This window comes from Siniperca chuatsi, linkage group LG4, assembly GCF_020085105.1.
Source record: "Siniperca chuatsi isolate FFG_IHB_CAS linkage group LG4, ASM2008510v1, whole genome shotgun sequence".
NCBI classification, from domain to species: domain Eukaryota; kingdom Metazoa; phylum Chordata; class Actinopteri; order Centrarchiformes; family Sinipercidae; genus Siniperca; species Siniperca chuatsi.
The window spans coordinates 13,401,224-13,422,832 of record NC_058045.1 but is presented as its reverse complement, the minus strand read 5'-3'; the positions used below and the strand labels follow the sequence as shown (position 1 = coordinate 13,422,832).

Here is a 21,609-nt window from a genome sequence, read left to right as displayed (position 1 = left end):
GAAGAGCACCAGGGAGAGCATTGGAGCGCCTACCTCACAGCGGTGCAACCCAAGCCGCTCCCCACTGCACTTGTTCCAAGGCCCCCCTCCTGAGCTGCACCGCCTGGCGCTCTTTAAATGACCTTCAAATTAGCCTTATTTTTCAGGGCTCCCGACCCTTCAGGGTCCTTCCTGGAAGGATGGTAGGTCTTGTTCGCACCCTCTTTCTCTGCTTTTTCTTTTGTTATCTTCCTGTTGTCCACTGATGGAGTAGAAAACAACAGAGGAGTAGAGCTTGTGTAGCAAAGGTGACTGATTTTCACTCCTGTTGTCTCTGTTGTAATCAGACAAGGGAGCTGTTATGTGTTCCTGATTATGCAGTTGACACACACACACACACACACACACACACACACCTTTACCCTTTCATTACACTTACTCTTCCAAACAAATTTGAAATTGTCACACATCATCATTGCAGCATCTGCAGACAATGATACATGTGGTGTTTTGAGAAGTTTGTGTGTGAGTCATGGTGGAATCCTTCTTCCACTGCATCACAGAAAATACTCTGTCAAGCCAGCCATCCATCACTATAGCTGGGGTTTATGTACACACAGCAGGTCATGCTGGTCCTCTGTCCAGAGCTGATGCAGAGCTCTTGATTATCCATTTGCATTAAGAGAAACACCCCTCTCTAATGGAACTAAATGACTCAGACTGCTGCAATTTGTACGGTTATGCTTTGCTTTTAATGGAATGGGTATCTGCAAAGCTTTGAATTATGAACTTTTTCAGCAATTTTCAGGATGATTTGTTCACAATTTATGTTTATTATGTTAAGACAAATTGACTAATCTCATCTCTCTACACCTGTGACAAATTGTAGAGGGAGGAGAAGCTCCTCGCTAACTCACCCCACCAATCAACAACAATCTACAGCAAATGATTGAAACAAACACTTAATCACTTATGCTATGAAACTGTTAATTGATGCTTAGCTGATATTTTAAATGCACCTCGTAGCTGTGTGCACAGTGTAGCACAGTAGCCTTAAAGGTGACCTTATACAGTGCAGGCATATGTTGCACCCTTTTGGGAAAAGCTTTGACTTTTGTATAAGTGGCAATTTGTCATGGAAAGCTTTTTAACATCCTCTCCTTTAAAAAAAAAAAACTGACCTTATGCAGAGAAGTGCATGGAAACTTTCAACTCGCCAAGTGAAGATAATTTAGTGACTGCACAACAATTATGCCGTCATCAGAAACCTCTCTGGAGGTATTAAAAAAGAACAGATATTCCTTTTCATGATAAATACTATTGATAAAGGTAAATAGCCAGAAAAGATCAAAACTCAAAGCATTCTCTTTTCTCTCCAGGTTCCCCCTGCTTGCTTTTGACACTTTTCCAAACATTTGGAGCTAATTCTCCAGCTATGGTGATGGAAAATCGACAGACGGGATTGTAACTCAGAGGCAGCGAGTGAGTTAGAGAGCAAACATCAAGGGGAATCAAATTGGAAAACATAATAAGTCATCGTGTTAGCTGTGGAGCGAAAGAGATGGTGTGAAAAAAGGCAAGAGGACAACCAGAGGTGGGGCATGACTGATGGCTGGGTAGAATGGGGGCTTGTTGCTCCAGAAGGGCAAATCTGACCTGATTGATTGGCTAGTATTTCAGAGAGGGCCCTATGCCCATTTGCTTATGATGCTGGAATTCTTTGGTAGCATTTTGTAGAAGGAGTAAGACAAATGATGAAAAGCACCCAATGTTAGGAAAAATTAGGAATTAGAGTAAATTTGGAAAAAGGGAGAATCAGGCCATGGGGGATCATGAAGGTATTTGTATTATTTAAGCTGAATGAAAGCTTCTGAATGCTGCCTTATATTATGTTATTCTTTCATTTCACAGGAAAAAGGTGCAGATGTTTCATGGGTAAATTCAATCAGTTGTTTTGGTAGTTTTGATACTTTCAGGGACATAACTCACATATGGTAAATTAATGTTATACTCGTAACAGTAATATTGAAAATAATACACACATCTGAAAGTATCTACATCAGGACAAGTTACAGCAATTTTAATCACTGTATCAAACAAGACTAAGAGTTTACAGCCATGCTAGCAGCTCTGTGAGGCTATACATAGCGATGCTTAAATGTCAGCATGCTAACATGCGCACAATCACAACTGCTGATTAATGTTTACCATATTCACCATCTTAGTTTAGCTAATTGATAATTAGCGCTAAACACAAACTGCAGCTGAGACTGACAGTTATTTTTGCAGGTATTTAGTCATAAACCAAAGTACTGGACAATTTGAAATTTCGACCTGATGATGCTGCGAGATGAAAAGTTCAGGGATCAAAGTTATTACAATTCATCCTAAGGGCGACATGAATGACTGCACCAAATTTTATTTCAATAGTTGTTGAGATATTTCACTAAAACCACAAATGTCAACCTACAACAAATTCAGAGGATCGCCTAAGTCAGTAGGATTCATTCTACTGAATCATGCAACGTCTGCAGATGGCAATCCATGCGGTAGTTGTTGAGATATATCAGTCTGGACCTAAGTGGTGGACTGACTGGCTAACATTGCCATCTCTAGAGCCATGCCGCTAGCATCGCTAACAACTATTATTTTTGGTTTATTAAGCTTTACATTTCTCTCTCTGCTTAATTTTCTCTAGCATCACTCCTTCATTACAGTATTATAATTAGAGGCTCATGTACTTTGATGGTTTTATTGCATTAAACTTCATATCTAATCTCCCCAGTCTCTCCTGAATAGTGCATGGCTCTGTTCCACGAACTACAACAGAAAGAAACACTTACTTTTGGAATGTGCTTCACTGAAGAGCTTTTCTCCATCTGGATAGTGGGGTTGCTGTTTCCTGACTGTCTAATATCTATCCAGAGAGGTTATTACAGAGAGAGGGATATCATGGTGCATTATCCACAGATAGTCATATAGTATAAAAACAATCGTGGAGATGTATTGAGCACTTTGTAAGAGCATGACCAGCTGTTTGGCTGTTTTAAAAGAGGAAACAGGATACATGCTGCTTCCACGTTGCACTTTCCCCCTGCTTTTGCCTCTTTGAACTTACTTCAAACATTAGTCAGTGTGTGTTTAGTGTCATGCCAGCCATGTGGATGGCATATGCTAACTTTGCAATTGGGCTGGCTGGTTATAGGTGTGTGCGGTGACCAGTAGCTCTTGGTTATGTCCCTGAGTTGTAACTTTGATGTGAGGTGGTGGATGCCAGTGGTGGAAAGGTGATGACTGAGGTAAATGGGTGTATGGAAACAATTCAGTCGCACGCAGTGTACAACAGTAGCCACATGAAAGGCCCCTTTGTGGGGCTCTGCTACCTTACAGATGGTCAGCTTCCCTCGTCCATTAAATAGTAACAGTACTCTGATCTCTCCCTGGGCCAGATGTGCTGAATATGAAGCTAAATGGAAACAAATCAGCCAGGCTTTACACTTTAATTGAGCACTGGAGTGTTTATTTTCTTGAGACTGCCATAATAGACTCCAAAATTCCCATAAAAACTCAACTGTGAGGGCAGATTAGCCCATTTAGCACCCCTAGACAGTATTTTCCACATGAGACAAGTCTTAAGTGCAGTTCTGCTGGTGGCAAGACTTCCACATGGGACTGGCCACATCTTTAGTCACTCCTTATTTCTGCTCTGTGATCTTGCACTTAGAGGCACCCCTTGTAAAAGCAGCAGTCGCAGGGAGGTCGCCCTGACATCTTTATCATAATTGCCCTAAATACCCCCATTAGAGAAGCTAGCCAGTATCCTCAATAACACTAGTCATCCCTGGTAGCGCTGGTGCATCTAATTGCCTGGCCCTTTTTTGAAAGATTGCCTGACATCAGTACGGCTCCCGGTGGGCTGGCCCTCTTCATTCTCTGCCCAGCAAAGCATATCGTTATCGCAGCCAGCAAAGAGACCCGGCCTCCCTGCTCCTAGATAATTAACTTTCTAGCTTAACTGCATAATGGAAAAAGGAACATTGGAGGTATGGTAGTTATTCAAGCAGGCCTTGAAGATATGTTGAGACAATACTGGGGTCATCCATGCTCACCATTTTTCAGTGGGATGGGTGATAATGTAGGATAGGAAGTCATATTGTAGGCAGAGGCTGGTTATGGAGGATTGGTTTCATATGATAATTAGGTCCATATGCTAATTGCTGAGGAAGCTTGATGAATTCCTCCAGCCTAGCTCTCTACTCCAGTGCTGGCTCTCCTTTCAGCTGTCCCCAACGTCCCCCACTTCAAAGGCTCAAACCATCTTTACATAATACTATGTTTGTTCTGTCTGCTTCTGCTTCACAACAACAGTCCCTATCAGTGTGCCCCCCCCCCGATAAAAAAAAGACAAGAACAGTAACAGCAGGAGGGGGAAGTAAAGGGGCGTCTGCCGTTGTTTGACATTTACAAGTCTCTTAGTGAAATGCATGATGCACATCTTTGTGAGTGTGTGTGTGCAAGTGTAATTAGAACACGGCAGGCATGTGTTTGTCTTTGTGTTGTTGTATGGTGGAGGTATCAAGGACAAGTGCATTAATGAGCACCTGGAGAGGAACAGCTTGTGTCTCCTGGTTAGTGTGACCGCGAGCAGGGCGCAGACTCCTTCACTGACTCAGATGACGTGACTGATGGAGGGGGAGGTTTCTGTCAGATCTGGGGCACTCCCAGGAGCTGCAGTTTGTCTCGGCTGACAACAACGCTCACCAAAGGGGCCCCCATCCCACATATCAGCTGGAAAGGTGAGAGAAGATGTTGTCCTTCCCTCTGTACTTGGAGTCCTACAGCTCCTCCTTTCCAAAATTCTTATATTTTCTTTCTTTCTTCTTTTTAAATGTGTGTCTTCTCTCAATAACCTTTTATTCCCTGAAAGTACTGTATGATGTGCAGCTACAGCAAGTAGCAGCTGCAAAATGTTCAAACATAAATGTATATAACGTGCTATGTTTTTATGACATGGGATGTTTTATGAACTAAAAATGATCTAATCAACACACTTTTAAATCTAGACTTTAAAATATAGAGCTTTTATCAAAATCTTAGCTCACATGACACAATTTTGTATCTGCACAACAGATGGATGATATCCATAAACTATTCACACAAAGAGATTAGAAGTTTATTCTGTATTCTAAATCATCAACATTTATAATATAATTTTTGTGATTCTCCAGCAGTAAAAGTCAAACCATAATATCATGATATGTTTGGTTAAATAAGGATGAAATAAATATATCCCCCAAATGTCTTACTGATATTTTGTGAATGGCAAAAGAACAAAGAGATAGAGTCATATCCTCAGTTACATATGGATTGAACAGGATGCATATGGAACCAGAGACCTAAGAAAACAGCTGGATTTTGGAGTTTGGCATTGCTTGAAAGTGTGCTGAGATACTGAGTCCAGTCCTTAATGGAAAAAAAGCACATACAGTCATCCTTGCCACTTAACAGTCATAACACTGCCTTGGTGCTGTGACATTGATAACAACTTCTCTTATTAGATTTGCTCTGTGGTCTTACGTTGCACTACTAATAGAATTACATTTGCATTGCTAATAGCATTATATTCACTCAAGTATCTCACATCCTCATCAATGCACAAAACAACAATGTCCTGTCTTGTTCCCTGCAGTAGCTCTGACATAAAAAACAAAAATGTACAAGCATGCAGATCAATATGTATACACTGAAACAGATGGCTTTAGCCTGGATTTGTTATAGTGCATGTTGAGAAATGAACAAACTACTCATTTGGAGGCCTCACTTGTGATACAATTATCTCTCATTCAACCAAGATTTTGATGCAGCTTGAAGGTTCCTTAATGCCCTGGAAACAGCAGTTAACAAAAAAGCTGTTCTGCAGCTTTTGGTCAAATCACATGATCTTCATCAGCAGTTTTTTTACCAGTTCTCAATAGATGATCAAGTTTCCATTTTTTTCCTAGCACTTCTTGTTAATGTTGGCTTAAAAGTGCTCAGAACAAATCTAAAATTGAGTATCTACAATTCCATGACAACTGGGTAAACTTCATCTGCTGATGAAGATCATGTGATATGATCGACAGGCCCAGAACAACTACTAAGTGGACCTTGTCCTTGCAGTGAGAGTATTTTGTCAACAAGACATGCTCTAATTAGTGTTCTGTAATGGGAGGTGGCATAAAAATAATGACAGTCATGACAAATACTTTACTGTACTCACACTGAAGTTTTACAAGTTCTAGTCAGTGATGGGTTTTCCAGGTTCCAGGCTGCTGGTTTTATAGGTACAATGGCCCTCTACAACAGTTTGAAACACATGATACTCATTACAGTAGAGCATCTCCTCAACTGTTAGGGAAAAATGAAGCTTGGAAAATTGGAGCAGCATTGCATGCAGTCCTTCTTTTCTCTGTGACTTCTTATTGCCTGCTTTTATTCAGCGCACTTGACTTTGGTGAACTAAACACTGAAACAGGAAGAAAGGGCTCAAGGTGTTGAGATTGTGCTCTATTTCAACTTGAGACAGGCCTTTGAAGTATGTTCTCCATCCAGTCAGACTTACTTAGCAGGCTGGATCTACTTTGACTGCACTGTGTTGGTAGTATGGTGTTGGAATGGAAATTTGCAGAACTGAATCTCCAAGCAGTATTCTGAATGCTAAGAATGTCCACAGACTTGATAAGGTTATTGATACAGTACTTCCTCCTAGCAGTTTCTCCACTGAAAATCCCCAGCCAAGCCCATGGGGACATTTGTTCTTGTGTTACAGCTGCCCATGTTTACCATCCTCCACCTCGGGCTCTTTCCACTGAGAGAAAGATGTTTGCTAGGGTGCAACTCTGCAAATCCCACCTGGATGTGGCATTTGTAATAAACAACCTAGGGGCATGGCTGCCACCCTTTCTCTTTTCACTCCCAGCGCTCCTCCTCAAGCCCCTTCAACACTGTTCATAAGCTCCCCAAACAACCTCTAATTTGTGTCTTGATTAGTGCCATGTAAATTGTGCTGTTGTTTCCTATGTAACTCCATGGGTAACATGTGACATGGCTGTTTCACCGCTTGCTCTCTTTTTCTCTCTCTTTCACACACTCTCACTCTTCATCACTGTGATAGCACACAAGGGGGAAGATATAGTTATTCAGGGAATTATCTGCCTCATTGGTGCCATATCTCATCCCATGCTTTTCTGCCAAATGGCTGTGTTTCCATGGAGCCTGCGTATGTTTACTGTGACGTGCCATGGCAGAGCCCTTTCTGGTACACAGGGACTTAGCACACAGCAGTGGAGGGTATTTCAGTCCCCGTTTGGAGTTTTGGGGCTTACTTCTCCAGCTCTCCTCTCTCCTCCCACCTGCTCTCCTTGCTGTTCCTTCACTGGATGCCTGTGTGGCTGTGTGCTGGTGCTCCTGGCCCTGTTCTTAGACAGACAAGGCTAATTGAAAGGGAAGGCTGCTCTCTGCTGATCAGCTCTGACAGCAGTGTCTTGCCAGAGGTGGGTGTGCCACCCCATGCTGAGAGTTTTCACAGCAAAATAACAGTGCTGTCGTGAAAAACACAGACCATGCCACAATTACCCGGGCAGCTTGCCAAAAGAGCCAGATGAATTTTGCGGACAGAAGAAAGAGGGGAAACCCACTTTGTCTGCTTTACGACTTTAGGGAGGAGAGCTGTGCCAGCATTTAGTGAAAATCTAACAGGCATTCTCGCATTTCATTCAGGGTTAGAATGAAATGAAACCACATTTTTTTTTTTTAAGAATGCAACAATTAATAATCATGTTTAATCACAGATGTACAATCTGTCGTTTTGTGTTGCTTTCCAATGTTACAGAATAAAAGGAATTGTTCACCCGATATTTAATATGTAGTAGTTAACAACTTGTCCCCTTGTCATCAAAACTCTCCTGAAGTTCTAACAAAAAATAAACACAGAGGAAGTTTCATCTGAGCTTTCTCCTAAACTATTAAGGATAACAAGGTTAACAAAGAATTTTGGATGGGTCGAAAGTCCTATTTGTACCTTTATAATTTCCTATATTTTTATGTATATTTAATGACAAGGTGCATGATTTTTGGAAATGTTTTATGGAGCTGTAAAAAGATGAAGGTTGATGGAAGAACTGTGATTTAATGTCCACAGAAACTGAAAATGATGTATCATAAGTGAATTGTCATTTTCAGTTGAACTATTCCTTTAAAGGTGCAACATGTAAGAAGTAGCCACCTGTCGAATTCATGCTCCAAACAAATAGGGGGTAGCATAACTGCTAACTGTTGCTAACTGTAGCTGCCATTAGCTAGTTAGCTTAGTTAGCTCAGTTAGCCGTGCAGCTAGCGGTTATATTGCTCACTGACTGCCTGGACTGGGAGTTTGGGGCACTGGGGTGTGTTGGTGTTTACACCACTAGCAAAGGAGCTTTGGACCACCGGGAGGAGGAGGTTTTCAGGCTCAGGACTGGGGGGGACCCAGTGGGGAATGCTGGTGGGGAGCAGCACTGGAATAGACACCAGAACCGGAGCTGGAGCGGGTAAGGGAACCGAGCTTTGCAGCCTCCAGGTGAACACAGCCAGATTGGGACCGAATAGAGCATCCAACGGAGGCCAGTTTAACGACAGGGAATATAGTATTGAGACTGAAGGCAGACTGGACACTACAGTGACTCACTGTCACATCTTGAGGTGCAAAGTGGTATTATGAGACAGTACGGGCCGAGGCCAGCTGGTTAGCATGCTAACTTCAGTAGATATCTCAGCAACACGATACATAGATGTCTTTGACATAATTCTTCACATTCTGTTCATAATTTTAGTTAATTTTTTAATGTTTTAAACCTAAATTCTTATATATAGCTCCTTTAAGTAAGAGTTCAGTCCCTTCATCCAGCAGATCATTTTCATTTGCTTCAGGTTCTTGGATAAACTGCACCTCTTTTAAACTTTAGTGTTGTGTCTTAGCCCGCTGCAGGTCCTTCCTACTGCCCATATCAGAGGTGCCATGATCCAGAGTGACTTGATGCACCAGGACAGGCTGGGACCCCTCAGCAGGCCCACAGTGGACAGCTGTGATTACTGCTGACAATAATTTATGGTCCCCTCTGATTGAAAACACGAGAGCTGGAGATAGAAAGGCTGGTGTGGAGTCAAGGCACCACCTTAAGATATAAAACTGAGGCCGCAGCTGCTGTCAGAAGCAGGACTCCTGCCAAGCTCTGCAGGCCTTCTGCCCATCCAGACAAACACAAGCTCTCATTTTGCTCTCTTTTCTCTTCCTTTATATTTTCCTTCCTCCTTTCCTTTGCCTGGTTATAGTCCTCCTCTACATTGTCTCTCTCATAATTTCTATCTTGCTAAAACTTCTCTTATATTTTGGTCTTTATTTTCAACTTCATGCAACATCAACCTAAATGTCCATCATAATATGGAGGTATGCTGTTTGTAATATGTGTCTGAAATGAAAAGGAACAAATTCTTATCCACCGTAGCTGATCAGGTGTCTCTACAGTGAGCTTTTCCAGCCCTGAGATTACCATGCTAATCCTAACAATAGCAATATGCAGCTGGTTTGAACAACTATCTGCACCATTGTTTATGTTGTCATCCCTGCTGGATTGCACTCATGAGGAGTAACCATTTTAGTGGATTTGCATTTACTATTTCTATGCCATATCCAGGGATGAAGAGCTCTTCCTCTAAAATGATGTATGTTCTGGGTATTATGTTCTATTTCTAAAAGAGGCCTTGAACTAAAGAGAAGGGGTAGCAAAAGCTCTTGTGGATATGAAACTGAAATTAAACAGAAATTTATATTAGATTGAATTGAAAATGATTTAAATGGAACCAAATGGGATGAAATCTCAAATACACTTGAGTAAAAAGATTTGAAACATGTTATCTCAAATTCTCTCTTTGATTTCCCCTGTGATTTTTGGTTATGCTAATAAAGTATATATATATATATGATAGAAAATAGACTGTATGTTAAATACATGTTGATATGTATTAACATAAACATTACTGTTGACTTTTTTACAACTTCTTGTAATGGCGCCATTTTTCTAAGTAGTTTTAGAGTTTTACAAATGTGTTCTTGTAAAGGCTTATTCAGCTTATCACACTGAGTTTCCACACTGAGTCTGTTGGCTACCTGTAAAAATAGCATCTCAGTCTAAGGACGGAATTTGTTTTCTCTCAGAGCACAATGGTGTGCAGCAGCCTCAGAGTTATGTCAACAGGAGAGGGAATGGAATCCCCCCAAAATTCAAGGCGCACTACGTTGTCATCGCTCAAAAAAAGTGTCTTTATTCCCTTGACTACATGATTAAAAACAAATGTCAAATCTGTGTTGACTGAATAGAGGTAATGAAAAAACAGCCACATCCTCATCAATCGGTACAACAAAGTAACAATTAAAAAAGACAAACCAAGTACAGGAGCCCTGTGATAGACTCTCAACCTGTCCAGTATATGCTCTCCCTTTCGTCCAGTGTGTGCTGGGACAGGCTCCAACCTCCCACGACCCTGAGCAGGATAAGCAGGTATAGAAAATGGATGGGTGATGGAGAGAGACATAGAGAGACAGAATCACAACATCATCAAATTCATAAAAAAGGTGGAAATTCAATGTCATCATGGGGCAAGGATATATGGCATTCAACATCAAAATCCAAAAAGTTTCCTTTAAGTTATGTTCGCTCCCATTTGGAGGGTGTGTTGAGGATGAAAACCAATACCAATCCATAATGAAAACAGAGCAGTGATATACTGTATATATAAACAGTACACTATGTTCCACCATGAAACACATTTACATTTAACTAAGATTTTGATGTTCTCTAAAAACTACCAGGACTCAGATCTGCATTCAGCTGTACCAGTGCCTTGTGTATAGCAGGCCTAATGATCAAAACACTGCTATTTGCAATTTTAAAGGTGCCATCTGTAAAGATTGAGACTACTCTCCACCTGTCAAATTCATACTCATACACATACAAAATAGGGGGCAACATATCACATATCAGGTCATAATTGCTGCTAACTGCCGTTACCTAGTTAGCTCAGTTAGCTGTGCAGCTAACTTAGCGTCCTAGCACAGGAGCTTTGGACTGCTGGAAGGAGGAGGTTTTCGGGCCTGCGGTGGGAGACAGCAGGAATACTGGCAGGCACCGAAATGGGCACCAGAACTGGAGCCGGACGAGCTGGCAACGATACTGGCCTCCCAGTAAACACAGCCAGACCGGGACCAACTGAGGCCAGTTTGATGACAGGGAATATAGTACCGAGGTGATTTACAGCGGCTCCGACCAGGACTCTGACTCTGGGGACGACGAAGACACGGCGGGTTCAGGTGGGGATAGGAGAGGCGGGAGAGGAGCGAGAGGGAGGTCAGGTATCAGAGAGGCAGAGACAGCTGTTTTGCACTTTCATTTATTTTCGACCAAACCAGAGTTGGTGATTGTTGGAACAGTGGAAAGACTAACCAAGGCAGTTTTGGTGAGTTTTATTTTGTTTCTGTAGAGTTTGAATGAAGTATGTTTTACAATGAGCTAACAAGGCAATTATTAGCTGGTCTTAGTTCGGTAAAAGAGAGAAACAATTCAGAAGGTGTATGGTTGTATTTTTCTGTTTAATAGGGAAAATAGGTGTACGAATATTTCCTTTCTTGACATTTTGTGAGTTTATTTTGTTTATTTATTAGACTAAAAAAAGCTAAGAGAGCTTGTGTAAAGTAGCTAACTTGCCGGTCTCACACATCACCCAGCTGAAACTATGGGGGGAGGCCTGAGCTATACTATTGGACTATCGCCTCTTGAGGAACTAAGTTGTATTACAAGACAGGACAGGCTGGGGCTTATTGGTTAGCATGCTCGCTTCAGTAGATATCTCTGCAACACAATACATAGATGTCTTTGACATAACGTCAAAACTGTTTCACATTTTGTTGATAATTTGTGAATGTTTTAAACTCTTAAATCTATTAAATTCTTACGCATTGCACCTTTAAACAATGTCTTGCTACGATGTGGCAACACTGAATGTGACCTGGACTGACGGATCTCTGGAGAGTGGGAGAAAACCATATTAACGCAGATGAACGCAGAAACCAGAAAGGACCAGGGTTAAGAATCAACGCAAGGTCCTTGTAGCATTAGTGCCAGTTTGTGAATAAAACATATTCATTATCAAAAATCATTGGAGCTCAAACTTAATGTATTTTCTACTGTGTCAAAAACAAAGTCTGTAATTCAGACAAATGAAACTACAGGACAAGTTTGACTCATTTTTCTAAGTAGTATAAGCATGCTCCTGTATTTGGCCCATTGACAGTGGCATAGAAAACATAGTCCATCACTGTGAATGAGACACTGAATTTTAGAATAGTTTGTCAAAATATTCTGTATATTGTAAGATATAGTATACAAAAACATACAATAATGATAATTAATGTACCTATATGATACTCTATATATACTATATATGATGAAAATGAATGTTATATACTGAGTATATTAAATATACTCCATGTGGATTTCTAATACAATTATTATTCTTTTTACCCGAGCAAACAGAAACATTTTAAGGTCTGTTTACACAATCTTTGCAAAATGAATATGCAGTGTTATGAAACTTATAGGATTATAGGGTCAAACTCTGCACCTTCTATGCCTGAAGATGCTTTGTTATTAATTTCATATGATTACCCTTTGCCACTAGGTTGTGGTCATTAATCCCTCCTGCTATAGTGACTGACAATAATTTCTGCACTTTGTCCCAGAGACACCACAACCATTCATCACTTTGTCACCTCTCACAAGGGACTCAATGGTGTCTATGTATCCACCAAATAAATCTGACTATACTGTATATGTACATAATATAGCCTCCATGACCATGTATGATAAACTAAGGAAACAGCAAATGAAAACTCCAAAGAAAAAGAAATGTGTTAATTTATACCTGTTAAAATGGTGCCAGATAACTTATTAATGATATTTAAAATATCCATTATACTATTAGAGAAAAATCGAAGATGCAGAAAGTGAAGCCAACATTATGGCAGAGTTGCAGTTTTTCTCCATGGTGGATGTTACCGGTTGCTTGATGTTTTTTAGCTCACAGAAGGCTGATAGTATCAGACTTGCTATCTCTTTTTCTCTCTCATCTCCTTCTCTCCCCCTCCGCCTTCTTTGCTCACATTCACTCTCTGCCACCTGCACACACTCACATAGGCACACATCGATGACATAAAAAGACTGCTTTCTGATGAATAAATTTGTATATTTTAGAACCTATCCCTGTTTCAGCAAGTATCCTCCAGAGGCCCTGCCTTCTTCTCTCCTGAGTTCTGCTGCAACCCAGTGGAGTCATTAGTCTGCTTGCTGTGTTGAACTCTTTAATCATCTGTGTGTTACATAAAAAGAGGACTATTCCTCAGTGACACACAACGGCATGCTCAGCTTGGTTGGGGCTTGCTTTGATGTGTATAGGCTGTTGTGTTGTGTCTGCACCACAGGCTTCTTCAGCCTCAGTTTTTCCATTTCTCTGTGGAGGTGAGATAAGATGTCAGTCTTCCTCTTGTTGCAGTAACGATGTGACTGTGAGTGTGTAGTTTGCTACTAAATAGGAGCATTCGGCCTTTGTAGGCATAGTTTCTACCTCAGTATAGTCCCAGTTTTGTTTCTGTGCCTATGGTGACTGGATTATGTTCATTTCTCCTGTCTGATAGTGAACCACTTGCATGGTTTTGATTGCTAAAAGCCCCTGATTAAAACGTAATGTACACACTCACATGCACACCCACATGCACATATACATGCTGCATCAGTGTTCCACAGGGACGGAGGCAGGCGCCTGCTGCCGTGGTATCAGGTTGCAGGTCTGTCAGACACAATGGTGAGGAGTTGCCCCGCGGCTCAGCCTGAGAGGGCAGAACAATGGAGCCGCAGTCCAGACGGAGCAGCAGAGGGCACAACGAGCCGATCTGTCAGCCTGGCAAAGCTGCAAGGGCTACTCCGGCCCCAGACCCTCTCCTCGCACAAACAATGGAGAGTGGGAGGTCAAGAGCGTAAGGAAATGGGGGGGAATTCCCAGCATGCTATAATAAAATGGAGTCCTCTATTTTGGTGACTGAAGCAATAGGACACAGTTAGGCTACACCCAGACTACATCATAACTTTCAACGATTACAGTGAAGTCATTTCAGTGGGTCAGTGTGCAGCTGGAGATAATCAATTTATGGGTCAGCGGTTCACTCTCTTGGACCACTGCTCATTACTTTTGCATAAAAGTAAAAAAAGTAAATGGCTTGTCTGTCTGACAGCTGAACTTGTACCGTGAGACCATTACCATGCTCTCTTCATGGTTATCAGAACTTGTTACTGTAAAATATGGTTATTAATGACATTTTCTGAGAATTTTTTTCAATACAAGTCACTTTTTTGACTTAGAAAAAGAATAAGAATAATGTGAAGGAGTTTGTGGTGCACATCTAAATAGACAGTTCAATATATTGAAAATAAAAACTGAATCACATCAAGCCATGACATCCAATAAAGCTGAGTGTGTCTGATCTCCTACACCACTTACAGGAAGAAGCATATCACTTAGACCAACTCTGATATGAGTTTATACAGCACAGCCATAATATCTCCACTCTTCGCCTTTTATCTATCAAGTACATGTACGCTGCCCTGATTGGTTTAGGGGGACTAGGCATTTAAACGGGGCTGTCTACAAACCGAGGTCCTGAAGGCTGCTGCCCTCAGAGTGGTGACTAAGGGGGGCTAGTGAAAGCCAGATTTTGTTAAAGCTCCTAATAAGGCACAGTGTGATATATAAGCCTGCAGGCGGCAAAGCTCTGTGTGCAAACACTTCAACAACCCGTGTGATAGGGCAATCTGTGTATGGAACAGTGGATGGCCTAACAACTGTGTTATTTCACACACGACCCTATTTGGCCTCTCTGATATCCTTAATTTGGTAGCTGAATTTGATATAGTGCTGCAAATATTTGCTTAGGCACACATTAACTCTGTTTGCCTGGTATGTTACGATAAACATACCGCAATGGTGTACTGAATGTAATAAATGTTAAACAGTGCATGCAATTATGTACTTCACATATCTGGCCCTCCACACTGAAAGCACGCTTTGTGGACCTGAGCTCTATTTTGACAGATCGTTATTCCCCTTCCTGACCACCTAGGGTAACATTCAGAAATTAACTGTTTATGAGATGCCTAGGGTAGATGGCAAATTTTAGCCCATATTTCAGTGTGAAGGAAATATAGGTTTTGAAGTGGATATTTTCAGTTTCAGGGAGCAGAGAATACATAAAAGAAAAGAGGTACCAGTTTCATGCTGAGTATGTACTGTATAACAAAAATGTTGTTTTATGCTTTGCTATGCTTTCTGCTTGGCCTCTTTTCTGAATATTTGCTTTTTTAGGACTTAAACTTCTGAGCCACAGACTCAAGACTTGACTCCTCCTCACCTTCTGTACTTTTTGCTTGCACTATTCTGTTATTTGTGCTCTTTCTATGCCCTTGCCATTACTGTACTTTTTCACCTCTCTGGATCTCATAAAACCCCTTTTCTTCCTGCCACAGTATCACCTATTATTCCTATTATGTCCATGAAAACACTTCAGTAAATTACAAGGGAGATTCTGATGTCAGACAAGGGTTTAATAGACTTGTGCTATAAAATGTCAAACTGTGAGTAGGGAAACTGTCATAGAGAATATACAGGTATAGTTTACATCTCATGCGCAACTAACACATCAAGTCGTTTGTTTGGATGGGATGCTCTTGTTTCTAAGGAGGTTAAATGGACATATTGTATGTTGCTCTGGGCAAAAGCATCAGCCAAATGTATGCAGCGTAATCTAATGTGAACAATGTTGTTTCTTGATGCTCAGCTATAAGTCAAAAATCACCCTAAAAAAAATGTAATACTACTGCTGTGGCTGTGATCAATTACCTAAAATTCAAGCTCAGAATGGAACAAGTGAGTGTCTGAGATCAGTAGAAAGTGGGGCATCAACGGTCAGCTGTATTTGGATTATAACATCAACGTGCTTTCAGCTGTCCAGCTTGCTGAATCAGCTGTTTCTTTGTAAGGATAGTGAATGATCTTAATTCCGTATATCTAGGTAACCTTCTCTGAAGGAGGAAGAGTACAAAATAAAAATAGTGCAGACATTAAAGTCAAGCAATGTCTTAACAGAAGATATACTGCAACTACTCAAACATGAGTTTAGGATCTTTTGGTTTTATAGAATACTTTTTTTTTTCAGTGACTGGTAGAGATACTGACATGCAACAGCTGCCATACTGTGATGTGGGAAATACGTAAAGGGTCCTGTTTTAGCATTGCAACTTTATATCTTTCTCTGCGGGAATGCATACTTACCCTACAGTTTCACAAAGGCACCAGCAGTTTCTCTTACTTCTTGATAGTTGTTCTGAAGTAAGCTTTTCTCAGGATAGTGACAGCTTGCAGCAATAGTGTGAGAGGAGGAGAAGACAAAGCGCTCTGTACTCTGAGGCTGTGTGTGATTAATGACAGAGGTGTGTGTTGCAGTGGGCACCCTCGGAGCAGCTACAGATCAGTCTTCCTGTAAGACAAATCTGACACTCACCAACCCACCACCCCACCTGCTACCCCCTCACCACCATCAAAACCTCAGCTCCTCACAGCCAAGTGCACCCAGCACGACATCGTGCTCATAAATCATCCCAAACAAAGCATGTTTAATCTGTGACGCGCAGGCCTGACACGCAAATGTATTACCTGTTGTAGGAAAACTGCATGTGCCCCACTGAGTCAAGCCTCTATTTACCTTTGAGAGACCAGTAAAATACTGGAAAGACAAAGTCTGCAACAAAGAAAGCTGATGATGGCAGTGTCTTTCAGGCTGAATTCAGGAGACAAAGCCCCGCTTTACTCAACCATCCCGCTGCCTTTTCATGGTGGATGACATGCTTGTGCGACTTTCTCGACTGCACTTGCCAAAAAGATTTAGGGATTTTTCTCAAGCACGTTTGTAAAACATGAATACCAAATTATCTCTTGTGGATTAGAGTTGGATAGCTGCTCTATGCCTGGTATGAGTCATAATGCTTAGTGAGAACTGGGCACCTACTACCTACATTGTGTGATAGGGTAGGTTTTTAGAAATCAACCATGCAGTAATAGAGCATTGTGAGGGAATATGCATGCAATATTGTGCTCAGTGTTCAAAGGCAGCAGTGTAGCAGCAATTCAGAAAATATCATAGCAAAAACAAAAGTTAGTATATGGAAAAACATTCTATGTATTTTTTTTAAAATGTGGACCTTCTATACGCTATATTTCAGGCCTCATTGGCGTGCCACCTATCAGTTAAAAAGGTCTAACGTAGCAGAGAGGAGAACCCTGTGTTTTCTCTAAATGCTGCCTACAGGTAAACAGTGACAGTATATTCAGATATCTTTAGCTTTCTTGCTATACACTCTGACAAACTGAATTACATTAGCATTAGCTTGATGTGGAATCATAGTTGAAATGCCAAGAAGAACTGGCTGAAAGGCAGAAATTAGAGTGGTCTCTCCCACACGTTCCCTTTGGCAGACTCCCTTGATCCTGCTCGTCCTCAACATGTCTTTACACTGTACATAGTGGGAATGAGAAGTGATGGCACCTGCCGACTGGCTTTGGCGATGTCAGAAACTCACACGTACACACACACACACACACACACACACACACACACACACACACACACACACACACACACACACACACACACAAGGTTTTCACTTATGATGCAATCATCAAGTCAGAAAATCTGTGAAATTAGCCAACAGTGAATGCTTAAGTACAAAATTATCTTTATGTCTCATAAAACATCAATGTATTTCCCCTAAAAGTGAGAAAAGGCATCATCAAGGCATCATGAATGTTGTTTTTCTTTCTTTTTCAATAAATGGAATCACAGAAATGTATTTAGAAAAAACTTAGTGTCTTGTTTCATTTAGCTTACAAAAATGTATGTTTGTAAGTATGAAATTCGCTAATATCACCCAGCAACGAATGACATTTTGAATTATTTGAGTCATTCTAGGTGATTCATTAAATCATACTTGAAATTAGGGGCAAAATGAGTAATGGTAAGAACAGTTTCATTCCTGACCTTGTTCAATTTTTAATGAGCTCAGTACAATGGAGACTACATTTTATAAATGGAGCTATATGCTCATGTGAATATTGGAGATAATTAAAGAGCTTGCGTTATTATCTGGATTTCTGTACATCTGCAGGGGGAAAAAAGGGGCCCATCAAGCAAACAAGACAGGATAGATGCTCGGGCTACTCCACCTTGCAGCTGATAAGCATTCAGCAGTGTGATAAACAGAGAAGAATACTTTAAGAAACCCAAGAGACTAGTAATCTCAAGAGAGATCATCAGCTCATCATAAAGACCTTTGTATGTTGTCGTTCTCTGCCTCAGAAAGAGCACAGACGCTCCACAAACCCTACTGCGGAGTGTCAAAGTTGTACAGAAGTGAGATGTAAACAAGAGAAAAAAACATCACAGAACACATGTGAAGTCGTTCCTGTCATTAAACCTGTATAACAAATACACTGCAACTGCATTGTCTTGATTTGCAAAAGAACATTTGACTGCAGTTGACCACTAAACCTAACTGGACACCTCTCTACTGACCCACATTCACTGGAGTTCTCATAGCGCTGTGTTATCTGCTCCACTTTCCTCAGCGAACTGATATCATGAGGGTTTTCATTTCAAGTGTCATTCCTTTACATTAGCAATTGTGTGCTATTCTATGCTATTTGGAGTCGACAGGCCTTGGTTACTTTTAATTACACTGGGTAATGAGAGAAGCGATCCAGACTGTAAGACATGGAGTATTTTTAGATCTTGATCTTGATTAGCTAACACATTGCTGCGGTCTCCTTATATACGACTTTGTTGGAAGAGTCTTGTACCATCAATATAATTAAAATCACTGTGGGTGGAGAATTTTAGCCCTTTGAAACCATAATTTAAATCAATCAACACAATACTTTACTGTAAAAACCATTCTATATTTGAATAAGTTTGTACTTTCAACTTAACTTTGTTTAATAAAGCCATTTGGTGGTTATGTAAGGAACTCGCACTGAATTGTATGTAATGGGTAAATTAATATTTCAGTATTGATATCTCAAAAGTCACTGAAACCGCAGTATGGCATTTGTTGGCAGTGTTTGTGCCACGACTGAATGTATAGTGTGCATCGAGTAGAGGACCAGGGATTGGTGTGGGGTGTTTTAATGAGCCTCAGATAATGAAATGTTATTTCAGAGCTCGAGGTCGGATTGCTGTCTCAGAAAATTGTGAGTCAGTGATCTGTTTGCACTTTTCTCATTTAAAAAATAAACATCTATTTCTTTCCTCACTATCGTATTGTAGATCAAACTTGACTTATATAGCCTACTAAAGCTTGCTGCATGAGACGTGCCCCTTTTTTAATTGTAGAGAAAGAGTGTCTGGGTCTATTTGTGGTCTGGCACAATGTTGGAAATGCCAGCTGTCATGCATCAAAGCCTTGCTGGAACAAACCGTTATTTGGCATATCCCTGCAACATGTTAAAATACATCACTTACTATATCATAGAAAATAGCCCCCCCGCCCCCATTTAAACCCTACCTCACATGGACATTTGATAAATAGTTTTAAAAAGATGTTTGTAATCTACATGAAACATTTTTGCATTATGAAGATTTGTTTTACTGTAAACCAGACCAAAAACTTATTCGCATTTTCTGCTATTCACTATGTTGTAGAAAATTACAGTTTTGCATTCTTTCCAGCCTTCTGTGAGAAGAAGGAAAAATCTTCAACACCTTCTGGAGTTATGATTGACAGCTGTGGCTGGTCCAGAGCGCCCCGAGCCAAGCCCCATCGCATAACGCATGCCCAACATGTCTATGTCCATGTGGGGTCCTACCCTTCAAACCACTGCACCCCTTGCTCACTGCCGGCAGAGAGACCAAGGGACAAGAGGAAGAACAGGGTGTGAAGACGGGCTCGGAGGGAAGCATCCAAAGCCAGCTGGTCTGGCTTTGAGGTAAATCAATGGGCAGAGTGAAACAAAGGCAGCAGAAAGAAGAGGAAGAGTTGTAGACAGAACGAAAAGAAGAAATAACGAAAGTCAAGACTTGTAGGGGGAAAAGTGGAGATTGGAACAGCAGGTTCTGTAAAGGCGTGTGACAACAACAAACAGGTGAGACACAGGTGTCATGATGGAATGTGATGCCAATTAACGCTCATGTCGTTTCGAGATTGGTTCAGGTGTCTTTAGTGAATCTAATTCAAATTTTATCTTTTGTGTGATTATGTGGATTTGAGAAATGATCTTAACACATATACTGTAGCATCATGTTCAGGTGAAACTTAATGAGCTGATGTAAATCACTTCCTTAGTATTGGTTGTATTTTTGCTAACATCAATGTTTTTTGTTGCTGGCATCACTTTGGGAAGATGGGAGGGGTGTACGTCGACACAAAAGTGCTGTTAATGGAGATGCTGAAAGCAATTTGCATCCACACTGTTGTCAGTTAGCATCAGCCTGAACTCAGTACGAACCACTACACAGCAGAAAGTTTACTGATTGAAAACACTCCAAGAAAACAGCTGGGGAGTGTTTTTTGTCACGACTATTGTTACTGTCTAATGTAGAGGAAAGAGCAGAATAACATGTGGACCAAATACTTTCAGAAGACAGAAAACAATTTACAACTTTTGCTTAATTGTTAGAATACTACACTCACATGATGTTGCAGCAGTATTAATGATGGCCTATATCTTGATCTGTAGATAACATGAAAAGGTGAATGCGTTTTTAAAAAAGCCAGTTCTATCCAAGTATCACAGAGAACAGATACTTTTTAGACATTTAGATGAATTTAATTATGCATGAGGGGCTTGGGCAGGGACTTCGGTTTGAAGAGAAGTTATCAGAGCTGATGTCTAGTATCGACATCTCTCTAGGTTGTTGTCACATTTTGAAATCAGTGCTTTTGTGGTACATTTTGTACCATATAAGCACCTTTGGGTTCAACATGCCATGGAATGCAATTTGAGCCACCCACATAATAAAGGAAATTAATTTGGCATAATTGTATTACAGTATAATTGCCATATGAATTACAGATATAATTAAAAAATGTGCCTCAGTATTCTCAATGAAAACTTGCCAAAACTTTCATTTGGTACTCATGAATACACCATAAAATTGAAAAACAAAAACAAACATAGGGCAGCAAATAACATTCAAAAGCTAAAATACTTGCCCTACAATGTAGCTGCAATCTTATGGTGCAATACAAAGGGCTGGTGTGTGTGTGTGAAGGAGAAGGGAGTACTATAAATGAAGCGTTGCTATCGCTACCATAAAAACAATAACAGTTCCCTTTTGGTTTAGAATTTAGTCTACAAGCTTTTTTCTTTCACTATGAATGAACATGCATGATGTGATGCACACATTCATTTACATGTAACGTGCGGTTATCTTCAACTGGCAGAGGTTATAGTGGACAAAGT

At 40.7% G+C, this 21,609-nt stretch overlaps 1 protein-coding gene and 1 long non-coding RNA gene across 4 annotated transcripts in view; both read left to right on the top strand.

Moving 5' to 3' along the window:
• Nucleotides 1-10,354, top strand: part of LOC122875179 — a 19,596-nt gene extending 9,242 nt beyond the window's left edge. For 2 of the 3 annotated variants that reach the window (XR_006377765.1, XR_006377766.1), the window contains exons 2-3: nt 1,359-1,914; nt 4,552-10,354. This is a non-coding gene — a long non-coding RNA (uncharacterized LOC122875179). Of the gene's footprint in view, nt 1,915-4,551 lie in introns of all 3 variants that reach the window. The other variant, XR_006377764.1, reaches the window with a different exon arrangement.
• A 9,678-nt stretch (nt 10,355-20,032) lies between these two features.
• mef2aa (myocyte enhancer factor 2aa) overlaps nt 20,033-21,609 on the top strand; it is a 63,030-nt gene continuing 61,453 nt past the window's right edge. The window contains exon 1 of the mRNA XM_044194030.1: nt 20,033-20,289. The gene's annotated coding sequence lies outside the window, so the exon portion shown is untranslated. The remainder of the gene's footprint in view (nt 20,290-21,609) is intronic.